We start from the raw sequence: 13566 nt of genomic DNA on the forward strand, positions 1-13566 counted from the left end.
GTACTTGGTGTCTTTCATTCCAACATAAGAAAACATTTCTGGAATCTGCATCTGACATAGCATTTAGATGTATTTACACAGTTTAATGTATCTCAGAGGGGACATGGATGCATTTAAACTGCAGTTACAGATGCAAAAATAGGCCTAATGTTTTGTTTTTAAAATAAAACGTTGAATACTGATATTTGAAATAATTGAAAACATGAAAAAATTGTCGAAATGTGAAATTAAACCCGCCAGTAGGTGGCAGCAAGTGACTGTTAATGAGGGAGTTATTGAGATTCAACCGATTCATTCAAAGGCTGATTCATTCAGAAACAAAGCATTTGACTGTGTTAATGAGTGAATCACTGAATCCCAGAAGCATTTTGCCGTCTACAATTGAGAATGTCTGGAATTTTGAGTTTTAATAGACTAATAAATCAACGTGCGTGCACTCTGTGTGTGATTTGGTGATATAGCCTACTTGATAATGTCAGATCGCACATCATTACAACAACACTTACTATATTATCGCAGAAGATATAATGTATATCGCAAACCCCAGACTCGACTTGAGTGGAAAATGAATCATCCGCGGTTGTGCGCGCACTTGTTTGCATGAGCAAAGGTGTTTTTAGGAGTCTAAACTTGCAAACGCCAGACCACTGATTCGTCAAACCTGCTTTCCTGCAGTCCGTGTTCTTCTGACTATTTTGTAGTAAGTAACAAATATGCTTCGGGGAAATGTATCGGAGTAAAAGTATACATTTTAATTAGGAAATGTAGTGGAGTAAAAGTAAAAGTTGACTGAAATATAAAAACTCAAGTAAAGTACAGATACTCCCAAAAAATACTTAAGTACTGTAACGAAGTATTATTACTTCGTTACATTACACCGCTGATTAATAATGACAATAACAGGTCAACAAGCAATCGAAGGGAGATGATACAGGAAATATGTGCACTACCCTTCAACATTACTCACACAGACACTTTATTGAGGTGAGGATGTAGTATTGACTACACAGGTCAAGCTCAAGTAAGTCTATACTACCTGCTGAAAGCTATCTGTTAGCATTCCCATTTATTTCAATGGCAGATTTTTGGCTGGTGCAGGGAAGTCGGCAATTTGAAATCTGCCTGTGTTGCTGATGAGTAGCTAATCAGAACTGAAAAAAGTGCATTTTATTTTTTATTTAAAACTTACTATAATGAAATAATTACAACTCATACAGTATGTTGCTTGCGAATAAAAATATTTAATCCGAATACACTGCTACTTCTGAATTACAATCAATGAAGCAGTAGAAAGGAGCAAGTTATGCCATGCTGATCAAGCTGAAGTGAATGTTTAACAACTACAAAGGAAAGAAACTACTATTTCAAGCTCACATAGTCGACTGGCAAAGCTGAAGGCACGGACATATCCACAAACTGGTGTTAGGCAATCATCTCAGCACTCAATTGAAACTGGTGACAGGCAAATAGCTGGCAAACCACTGATATTTTTCAAGAGGGCTTATCAAACACAAGCGTTAGCCATCATGTGGGTAAACACTCTAAGTGGGCCTGTACTGTAGGTCAAAACCTGAATCCAGAACCCAAGGGAGCCTAATCTTGAAATAACTCTGTGCACTGTCAGGCAAGACGGCTTGCTGTGCCTGTTAGACAGGCAAGTTTGGCATTCCTCTAATTAGGAGTTCATCACACACAGTCACAGCAGTGTCAGTGAGGCCACTAACCTCTGCTGCTTTCAAACTAGGTTGGTGTGTTAATTCAGACATGATTTAACGTTCAGGGCCCTTTGTTGTAATGCTCTCCTCCTTATAATATAGCAATGGACAAATTAGCTTGTACTTACAGTAGCACTACCGTTCAAAAGTTTGGAGTCAGTAAGATTTTCTAAATGTTTTTGAAAGAAGCCTCTTATGCTTACACCAAAGCTACATTTATTTGATCAAAACTACAGTAAAAACAGCAATATTGTGAAAAAATATTACAAATATTCATATTTAAATGAACATTTTCTATTTTAATATTTTAAAATGTAATTTACTCCTGTGATGGTAAAGCCTGTCGCAGGATCCTTCAGAAATCATTCTAATATTCTGATCTGGTGCAGATTTTTGTGCTACTTAATATTTTTGTGTAAACCGTGATACATTTTTTTTTTTCAGGATATTTTTAAGAATGGAAAACTCAAAAGGCATGGCATTTATTTGAAATAGTTTTGTGTAATAATGTTTAAGCCTCTGCTAACACTTTTGATCAGTTCAATGCATTCTTGTTGAATAAAAGTATACATTTCTTGAAAAAAAATGTAGATAAAATAATCTAATAATAAACTGTTTTCACATTATATGGATCTTTTAGAAGAATCATCCATATTTACAAGGAAGCATCAATATTTATCTTTTATATTTTCTGCATCTAATCTGCTGTGGAAAATATTTGCATTGTTTTTCCTAAGATTACTAATCCAGTCAATGAGCACAGAAACAGTCTAGGGCAAAACCATATTTCTGCAATTTCCTGGAACCTGGATAAGATGTAAATAATCCAATTAATCTAGAAGACATTAATGTTGGCTGCACCTACAATGGCATAATTTCTCACATATTGCTGCTTCAAACCGACGTGCTATCGGTAATTGAGAAGAGACAAAGAGAGATGTAAACAGACTGTTCTGAGAGGGCCTGCACACTAAGAGCTGTTTAGTCTCTTCTCAAGGATCGTGAGCTTAATTCCAGGTCATTTCTTTCTAGTTTTACAGGAAAAGACATCACAGAGACACATGTTGTTGGCTGTGTGCTGCCACCGCTGATCTAGTGTTATAAATGATGCGCTTCCTTATCACAGAGGCTTGTCAGTCAAGAGCGTAATCAAATTATGAGTGACGCTTTATGGACCAGAGGTTATGGGAACCACTCTTGCTGTCAAGGGTACTTTTGATGTTGTAGAGTAGAAAAAAAGACATCTCAACAAAACTTTACAGTACTTTTCTTGCCAAGATATTGTGATGAAATACTGTCCACATAGAACTAAGGCAGTTTGTGTTTGTCCATCAGTGGAAATGGTGTTGGTCACCCAGCCAAACAACTAATGAAATATCTGATATCAATTTCCCAATAAGGATAATAATGATGCTATACCGTCTCATTCAGTTCTGAGAACAGTGTCCTGGCAGAATACATTTCAAAAACATAATTCTCAAGCTGAAACCGAATGGCTGTAATACAGGTACAGTAAGCCCTCCATCCCCTAAAACAAACCAGAGCATGTTTACTTATCTTAGCAAACTAATATGAATAATATCTGAAATCGCTTTGCCTGGATTACCCTTTAATATCGCTCAAAACATTATTTTAACTATGCTAATAAAACAGAATATGGGTTAACAGGTTCAAATTGGTGTTGTACTTGAAAAGAGTACGGGTGGGAGTTTTATTTATGAATGAGCACATTGTGTTCTTCGATTTCTCAGGAGGAGGTTTTCTCTTGGCCTGATGTGTAGATATATGTTTTCTATGTATTTAGTTTCACTGGAAAATGCTAGGGGTTCACATTAACACAAGCTGGTATTTGGCAAAATATCTCACGCAGATAATGCTGACGTTTCTATTAATCGGTTCTGATCAGGTTCGAAATCTCTTTCTCGGCACACGTACATTCATCATCTTAATGCCACGTGCGATCCTTGAAAACGGACGACACATGAGATGGGAATTCTGGACTGTATATCGGATGGTGTCATAGCAATAGTTTTACACAAACTAAATCTGTTGCTACAGACTATGACACGAGACCAATTCCCGGTAGTGATTGTGTCTTAAAAATGTCCCTATGTTATTTCTCAAAACGTTCATATGCAAAAGATTCTTGTATCTGCAATGGTCAAACCCAATTCCCAAGGATCTCTGTGCCAGCCTGGCTAACCCTAACGACTTGTGCAGCTGCAAAATAGGATTAAGTTACCGTGGCAATGAATGACATGAGCAGGTTGATTGGCTTGTGTGTAAAAAGAGGTAATGTATCTAAATGTTTCCATCTTATTTCAGAATACATGGTTGACATAGCGAAGAGGGCATATTGCACCACTGTTTTTTCATGCGAGAGATGGCTGAAATGCACGTTTGTTTTTGAGCACTTAGGATGTGGCTGTGCCCATGTGAGCTGTTTTACAGTATGGTTTGTCACTGTATCATCATGCTATCTGTTTATCTGACTACGGTACGATAACGGCGAGGGATTTATTGTGTAGTAAATATCCATGTAAACGCATGTTGTTCTTCGGATGAGCTGTTCTCGGCCGTGTCCAGAGGAGAGGGCTGTCTGTTATGTCTCTAGCCATGGAGATAAGCTCTATCTGTTTTGTCTTGTCTCAGATAGCCTCGCCAGTTTCTCTTTCCCACACACACACACACACAAAACTATATATACTATCTCTGGAGAGATGTACATAAAGTAAAGTGGGCCCAAAATGTACAGAATTTGGACACCTATGTATTACTTGCATTGCATTAAACATTAAACCAAACAGCAGGGCTGGATTGGTAATCGGGCATACCGGGCATTTTCCCGGTGGGCCGATGCACTTAAGGGGCCGACAGAAGGTTTTTTTTTTTTTTTGCCAATGACCATCATGCAGGTGCGGAAGTCCTAAGAGGCCATGGATTATTACATTTTTTTCTTTCTTGTTTTGTCGTGATAACGCCTTAATATTTTCTCGTGATCTCGACATAACAAAAGTTGTTCTCTAAATTACAAAACTGCGCCAAATGGGGTGGCACTATAGACCTGAAAAGCTTTCGTAACATTATACATATATCATTCAAAAGCTTAGAGTCAGTATAATTTTTTTTTTATTTTTTTGAAAATGATAGAAATTAATACTTTTATTTAGCAAGGACGCTTTAAATTGATCAAAAGTGACGATAAAGACATTTATAATGTTACAAAAAAATTCTTTTTCAGATAAATGCTGTTCTTCTGAACTTTCTATTCATCAAAGAAACCTGAAAAAAATTCTACTCAGCTGTTTTAAATTCAGCTTTGAAATCGCAGGAATAAATTACATTTTAAAATATATTCAAACAGAAAACAATAATTTTAAATATTAAAACTATTTCACAATATTACTGCTTTTGCTGTATTTTGGATCAAATAAATGCAGGCATGGTGAGAAGAAGATAATTCTTTAAAAAAAACACAAAAAATCTTACAGTTCAAAAACTTTTGACTGATATAGTGTATATATATATATATATAGGCCTATATATATATATATATAGGCCTATATATATATATATATAGGCCTATATATATATATATATAGGCCTATATATATATATATATAGGCCTATATATATATATATATAGGCCTATATATATATATATATAGGCCTATATATATTGAAGTGGTGGTGGGCCGCCTGGACCAAAAAATGCCAGGGCCGATTTTTTTGTCCCAGTCCAGCCCTGCCAAACAGCATCTGCAAACGAACGATTCTACAGAACAACATTCTAGCTATTTTTGTAATGAATTTTAACTGGTGTCACAGTGATGTATGGATGTATGAAGTCAACTTTACCCAGGTGTTCTCGCAGAGTAACCATAGATATATTTCATCACATTAACTATGGGCATTTTCCACCAACATTTGACAACCAGGAAGTGCTCAAATTCCTAGGTCAAATACCTTTGACCTAATTTTAAACAGTGCGTTAAAAATTTGTCTTTCTTTAAAATAAAGGCCATTTGGTTTGATATTTTGTCAATGCAAATACATTTTTACTGTCTAAGTGCCCAGATAACTTTTTGGGGGCCGTTCTAGGACCAGGAACCAAACAGATTCAGTGTATCAGAGAAGGACTGGAGCAGAATGGAAGGAACATCACAGGTCAGACTGTAAAAACATTCCCATACTGCCCTTCCCCCCCTCAGTGATTCTCTCTCACACCCCCACTACTTCCCCAAGTCCTCCCAGCCGCCACAGTGACTCAACACAGGCCTTCCAGCACGCTACAAGAGCCTCTTTTGTATGTCCTTTGTGCCAGGCTCAAGAACCAGTACGCCACAGTATGGGTTTAGCTCTGTCATTTCTTGATGACAGAAGATTTCTTAAAGAAGAAGAATATTATTAATGGTTCTGTGTAAATTAAATGCTGCTTTAAATGCATGCAGCAGTGTCCTGTCAGAAAGAAATTGAGAAAAGACGACCAATCCCATTTCAGAATGCAAACATTGCAATGACATCATCACCATCATCATTATGATTACCAATGCTGAACATTCTAATGTAAGTCAATGTGATATTTTAACACTGAATGTAATAATTAACTAAATAAATGTTTACAACCCCCACAAGACAGAACACCTATTTTATCTACAGAAATAAACAGCCTGTAAATTGATTACTTGTAAAAATATGTTGATGTAAAGAAGAAAAAAGAAAAAGGACTAATATTAATAAAATGGTGGTCTTGCAAGCACTTTTATAAAAAACAACAGCTTAAAGTGATGATTATTTGGCTCTTGAGACAGCTTTTGGGTACCTGACTTGAACGCCTCAGAGTCTCTCAAATGATATCCTGTCATGTTATAGACTCCCTCCAAAAACACAGCTGACTGTCTTCCCTTGTCCTCCATAATGACAGACTATTGCTAAAAGAAGATAAGTCCAACAGGAGATTGCCTGTTCTGTGATTAAAAAGGAAAAAAGATCTGTGGTCCCCACTTGTGCTGTAGTCAGCATCCTACTGGGTGAACAATATGAGCTGACTTCCTGACCCCTGCGTCTGGGGATCCTAAAGACAAACAATGGGACCCTTAATTAACATCAGCCATTCCCAGCACTAGGCCCTTCCTGACGGTCCCAATTCAGACCTGAACACAAAGCTTGCTGTGTTATTGCTCTGACACATCTTACTGTGCTCGTGTGCCCTGGCCCTCAGTATGAACGCTGCTAGTTAGGCCTCAGTAATATTCATTTTGAATAGAAGACTCTCTACATCAGCCCTTTCACATCCTGAGGTCAAAATATGAGCGATGGCATTCAGTTTGGAATCTAGTGACTCTAGTGAGAGGGATGGATCTGTCAGGGTTATCTGTTTATATGATACGAGATGAGCTCATGGTTGTACATTATCTGTTCTTCTAAGCTGGGCAGCATGTGTTTCCATGTTAGATAAGGACAAACAAATGGTCATTCCACTAAAGTTATTAGGTTGGTACAATGTAATCAAAGGAACTTGTAGGTTGTACATAGTCTTGTAACAACAACAATACCAATGAGGTTTATGGTGGCTTTGTCTCTGGTTTAAAAGTAAGTGGCACACAAAAGCGACTTTGAACAATAATTCAGAAGGTGGCTTCCTGTGACTAACCACTGGAGAAATCTTAAGGGCTTATATGTTGGTAACCTAACAGTTTTGTTACCATTGACTTTCATTGTGTGGACAAAAATCACAGACATTTTTTAAAATATCTTCTTTTATGTTCCACTGAAAAAAGAAAGTCATACAGGTTTGGAACGACATGAATCCTAATCATAATCAAAAGCCCACAAATCTAAGTTTATCATGTCATTTTTTTTTTACAAGCAGATTGTATAATATTAGTGTTGACATCCACTTATTTTATTTGTTTTCTTTCATTAACTTTTGTTCTCACAAGACCAGACACGACCACAGCCTCTCACTGAGAAATGATTGAAATCTTTATGAAGGATTCTGGACAAATAAAAGTGAATGAAAAGATAATTATGATGGATTTATTGAATAATTATACTCAAAACTCTGGTCCACATCAGTGAAAGGCTGAACATTTTAGTCACTTTATCCATGCAGTATACCCTGTCTGCACAAAGCAGGAATCTCTGTGATTGTTTTGAGGGTCTTTTTAAAACTGAGAATACCATTGTTCCCTTTAATTTGTCCTCACTAATCTCTTTGAGGAGAGCATGCTTTACTGAGCATGCTTTAAAAAAAAAAAAACACACACACCGAAACAACTGTGAAACAGAACACCAGCCACATTTGTGGTCTTCTTATCTCTAAATATGACAACAGATCACAACTCTCACTTGAAGAGATGTTATCATTATCCTCCTCTGGTTGTTGATACTGAGGTCTCATGCAAAGGGACATCTACAGGCCAAAAAGAGGGAGGCGCATTTTCTGTTGTATCAGCAAAAGTCAGAGGAAGAGTGCTATTCTCTGTGTACAGAACACAAAGCAGCTGGCAGGAAACCCGCTTTTCATATTCTTTTAACTTTGATTTCCGTTTTGAGGAAGTTTAAGTGTGCTCTCCCTAGTGCTGGCCTTCATCGGCTGACTGTTTCACACCATCAGCAAAACTGATGCTTTATTAAGATGTATATAAATACAGAGGCACTCTGTTCTACACCCAATCACTGTCTATTGCACTTCTTAATAATTTATAAATATACAGTACTGTTGTATATGTACATTACTATTACAAAAGTTTGGGGTTGGTAACATTTTTTTTGTTATGTTTTTGAAAGAAGTCTTCAGTTTCACTTAATCATTCAGAAATCATATGCTGATTTGGTGCTCAAGAAACATTTATGACAATAATACTTAATTTCATTGTGGTAACCATGATCAATTTTTTTTCAAGATCCTTTGGTGAATAGAAAGTTTAAAAGAATAGCATTTATTTGAAATATAAATCTTTTGCTATTATAAATGTCTTTACACTTTTGATCGATTTAATGAATCCTATCTGAATAAAAGTGTATAAAAACTTCTTTAAAAAAAAATCATACTGACTCAATTTCTTGAACCGCAGTATAATTATATTGACTTTTTGACTATTGACTTTAAAAGTAACTATATTATTAGTCAGTATCAACTTAGATGAATCATTATAGTTCAAAAAGACTTTTATTATTGTACATAATTATGCTATATATAAAAACAACCAAAACACATGTTTTGGACAATGAGCGTTAGCACTAAATCTACATTACAACATCAGACTGGTTGTTTCCCAGGACAGCAGAATGACAGGCTGTGAGAAACACTGAGCAGCTGGTCTGGACAAACATGAATGCAAACAGATTTATGAAGCAATATCACACTCAGATTCATTTACTAAGTGCAATTTGCGTACAATAACATCAATCTCTCTAGAACAACTTTGGAGCTGAGTTTCTCTGTAATAATGCTAGTAAACACAGTCAATGGAATACAACTAAACTAAACTATTATTTCTTTTCAGTAGAACAATACTGTATATGATCCCTGTCTGATACAAAGAGTTTTTCAACTGCACAGTAAAGAGATTTTTTTTTATGAAATGACATTAAATTCAAAACTAAAACTGTTATAATGTGTAAGTCGAAGTTGATGCTTTCACTAAATCTAAAATACTGACAATCAGTTTAAGCTGGATTTCAAAACTGAAAAGACTGATCATAAAGAGAAATATTTCTGAAGCAGATCATAATACAACAATGCCAGAAATGCTTGACAGCATGTTTTGGTGCAGAAGGAAATCAACTCTAACTCAGTTCATAAATCTTTCAAGATTTAAACAACTGCCTAATTAAATGTCCCAAAAACAGATAAATATAATATATAGTGTACAACAAAAGGCACACTTAGTCGAATCTGACCACGTCATTGATTGTATGTGGCTTTTGATACAGTTATTAAAAGTTTTCTAGCACTCTCAGAGCAACAGAACTGTCAAATGACGAAGTACGCACTATATAGTACAAAGCATTTTAACAATACGTATTCACACCTCATTACTCGAGCCTGACATAGTTTCTGATTGAAAATGGACTTGCTTATGTATGCAGTTACAGCTATTTGTTCGTTTCTATCAAGAAGCAGGAAATGCATTGCCATTTTGGCTCCCTATTAGAGCCATGTTTATGTAATTATCTCAGCAAGAGACTGAGGAGAAAGTGACTGTCTCCTAAGAGCTCAGTGATTGCCTCTTACATCAGAGTGTTTTCCTTTCACAGGCGGGAGGAGTTGTAATGGAAGTTTGTCTCAAACAAAGGTTTCTTGTCAAACAAAATTACACAACCCCAGGCTAATGTTTACAATTTCACTATCTTACATAATGACAACAACAAATCATAAAAGCTTTATCGCTCTGACCAACCGTGGATAAACTGCTCGGTGAAATAAAACATGCAAGTTCACAAAGGTCTTCGCTTAGGTAGTAATGAAGTTGTCAAACTGTGCTAAAGTGCTAGGGTAGATTTCACTAGTGCTGATGATGATGGGGGCACCATTTGTTCAAAATAGCCTCCAGAGTGTTGAATCTGCCACTCTTAATCAATAGACTTAAGTGGCCCAAGACACTTAGAGAAACTAAATAATGCAACATAAGGGAAACATTTGTTACGTTGAAAAAAAAAAAGACTCGAATGAAAGCTCCATCACAAACTGCAAATTACATGATTAATAAAAAAAAATAATATAAGAAATTACCAAATAGTAATAGTAAAATTACAAAATAGTAAAAAAAATAACTATATTTTAATTATATTGACTTTCAGAACCTGCACAATCAACAAACCTCTAAAATTCCAAATAAACTGAACAGTAAACAGGCTTCATCTGTAAAAAGCTACTCAAAAACAGAACATTGGGGCATTGGAGGAACACGAAATAATATACACATTCCATTGCCATGATTATGATTTGAACAAGAGATGTATTATGTCAAAAGAATAATGAGAGCTCTGTATGAAATCAGCGGCGTTCATGTGTTTTTGATTAACATAAGAGAATCTACAGTTTTCCAATCAAAGGATATGAAGACTACAGACCCCAGCTGAGTCTACTCTACTCTAGAGTCGCTGAATTTCATGCAACTTTAGTATGCAGCATTAATCTTGTCAATGAAATGACTGGCAAAAATGTTCATGAACAAAGGGTATTTTGTATTTCAGTACGTTCTGCATGATTAAAGTTTTCTAGTACGGTTTGAGCAATAAAAACTCAAAACATCCAACATCCCATTTGTAGCACAGTGCCACTAACACAACACATCAAGCAGGGAAAATGTAAGTAGGAGACAGAAACACAATTGTGACCCTGTAGTAATTTCTTAGTACAACAAAAGGCATTCTTTTCTGCACCCTGTACCATGTTTCAACGATTTCCTAACAAGACTCACATTGATCGGGTGAGGGTGGCTGTCAGAATGACATCCAGTGTCACTGTGACACAAAAAAGGGCATTGGCAATAGGGATGCATTGCAGAGGACATGACTCACGAGCTAAGCTTACATGCAGGGCTCTTACAGTTCTACAAGCCACATTCCAGCGCACACATTTTCCATGAGGAAATCCCACCGCACCTCTGTATGAGGGATAGATTGAGCCTCATCGACTGAAACAATCAGATATTAAACTGGCATAATATAAACAAGAAGAACTGGGCCATGGCTTTTTGAGGTCTCAGGAATTCTGGCTAATGAATGACAGGGCAAAACTGTTCCCCCATTTAGTGGAGCTTCTTTACATAACTCTCACTAGCTGCCCTTGGGCAGAGCAGAGTTGGTCAAACAGCTGCCTGCTCAATGGTGTTCTTTTTTAACTAGCGCTCCCTGTGGAGCTCCGCTATAGGGCCAGGCCAGAACCACTTCCCCTAGGTGACACATGTGAGTCTGAACCACACACACCAGAGGACATAACCACCACGCTTCCTGCCCCCACGCTCTACTCCAATCGAGCCATGACATTCCCCAATTCCTATCTGGCCAAGACACAGCCAGCTTCAGTCCTCGGGATGGCTGTGTTTTGAAACTCTGCCCCTGCCCTGACTGGGGAGCTTAGCCCATTGCACCTCGTCTGCTGGGAGACGAATGGAGACCTAGACGGTGCGCTGGGAGAACGCATGAGAACGTGATTCTCAGCGCTGGCTTTAGATCACAGGTCCCGCTGTCCCCCGTGAAGTCAAATCCTCAGTGTTTGTGTTGGCAGGGAGTATGTAGTCCTCTGGACAGGACAAACCCTGAGTGGGGACCAGCTTACCCTGGAATTCATTTCCTCTGAGACAAGATCACACTCACCACGTTCATCATTTTTCAACTGTGCTTTCTGGCAGGAATCAAGGGCGAATCGCTGCGTCTGGACGAGTAAATACATGGATGCAGCATATGACAAATGGAAAGTAAATCTCAGAAAGTGAGACCCCAGGGGGAGGTAAATTGCAGCAGTGTTGAATTGAGTAGGTGTGGACACTATCGTGGGACAGGACTTTTCTTGTGTTTCCACTGGCATTGACACAAGCAACTGAAATTTTAAACAGGACAGTTCTGACAATGATTTACTGACTGGTCTCAGGCTAGTATTATAGCCTGCAGTGTTTTGTCATAATAAAACTCAGCATTTGCTCTTTTAGTATTTGTTTTTCTAAGTTGTTTAACATGAGAGGGTGATACCAACTTAGTGAAACCCATTGTGTAGATTCCTACAGACCAGGGGTTTTCAGACTTTCAAAGTGCAGAAAATCTGAGAGGAAAAAAAATATTTCAAATTTTTATTATATATTTTTAGGACTGTCAGAATTAACTGTAAATCTGCTCTAGAACCATTTTTATTTTGAACCGCACAATATCAGTATAGTTGAAATGAACTGAAAATATGTTTGTTTTTTTTCAGGTTCACACATCTAATATTACTCTAATAGTTGACAGAAAAAAGATAAATAAAAATTGGCTTCAGTACACTAATGATATAAGGCCAATTACTGATTTTTACTTTATAATATAACCAATTACTTTATAATATCATATTTTTTCACACACAGTATAAATGGGTCTTTATACATGAAAACAAAACGTGTTTATATTTGAGAAAGGAATTTTCATATTTGGGGGCCCTTAGCATCAAAAGTTTAAAAAGCCCTGCTTTTGAAAATGGCTCAATATCTGAATGGCAATAACAATAACATCACAGTTAACGTAATATGACCATGACTGCTATGTTTTTGTAAATTAATCCACGATTACATCATAACACTGATACAACTACAGTTCAATCTGTTATAGGCCTAATGGCACATGAGCAATATTTTCCATCACCCATCAGGGACAGCAAACACCCTTATAAAAACAAACATCAGTGTATTTCAGTACACCATGTTGAGAACGTCAAAGAAAAGGTCTGTAAATTACCTGAGCCGTGCACAAAGAGGTGGAGATATTTTATCATGATAGGACTTTTAGCAGTCTGCAGGGAACCCTCATCATCTTTCATAAAGGGAGGTTTGCCACTTTAATCCCACATCTGGTCTGCATTACCATTCCATGCAGCTCTGACTTGAGTCTGGGCCTGAACAAGAACCTCACCCTGCATGTCTCTATGTCCAAAGACTATAAAACACTAAAAGCTTAAACACTGAGATTAAAGATGACACTGTCTCCTTCACAAACACTTGTATTTTATCTTTGTTTCTGGAACTTTTGCAAGTTTAACACTATTTTTTATTCATTAAATCAGTATTGGAATGAAAAAAGCAAAAGATACGACAAGGAAAAAATCAGGAAAAAACAGTGCTCTACATTAAATCTAACTATTAGTGTTTAAAAA

At 36.9% G+C, this 13566-nt stretch overlaps 1 protein-coding gene across 1 annotated transcript in view; it reads right to left on the reverse strand.

Moving 5' to 3' along the window:
- Window positions 1-13566, reverse strand: part of LOC107673898 (zinc finger CCHC domain-containing protein 24) — a 37053-nt gene that overhangs the window by 19294 nt on the left and 4193 nt on the right. The window lies entirely within an intron of this gene.

The sequence above is a fragment of the Sinocyclocheilus anshuiensis genome, unplaced genomic scaffold (genome assembly GCF_001515605.1).
Source record: "Sinocyclocheilus anshuiensis isolate Anshui unplaced genomic scaffold, SAMN03320099.WGS_v1.1 scaffold292, whole genome shotgun sequence".
Classification (NCBI taxonomy): Eukaryota; Metazoa; Chordata; class Actinopteri; order Cypriniformes; family Cyprinidae; genus Sinocyclocheilus; species Sinocyclocheilus anshuiensis.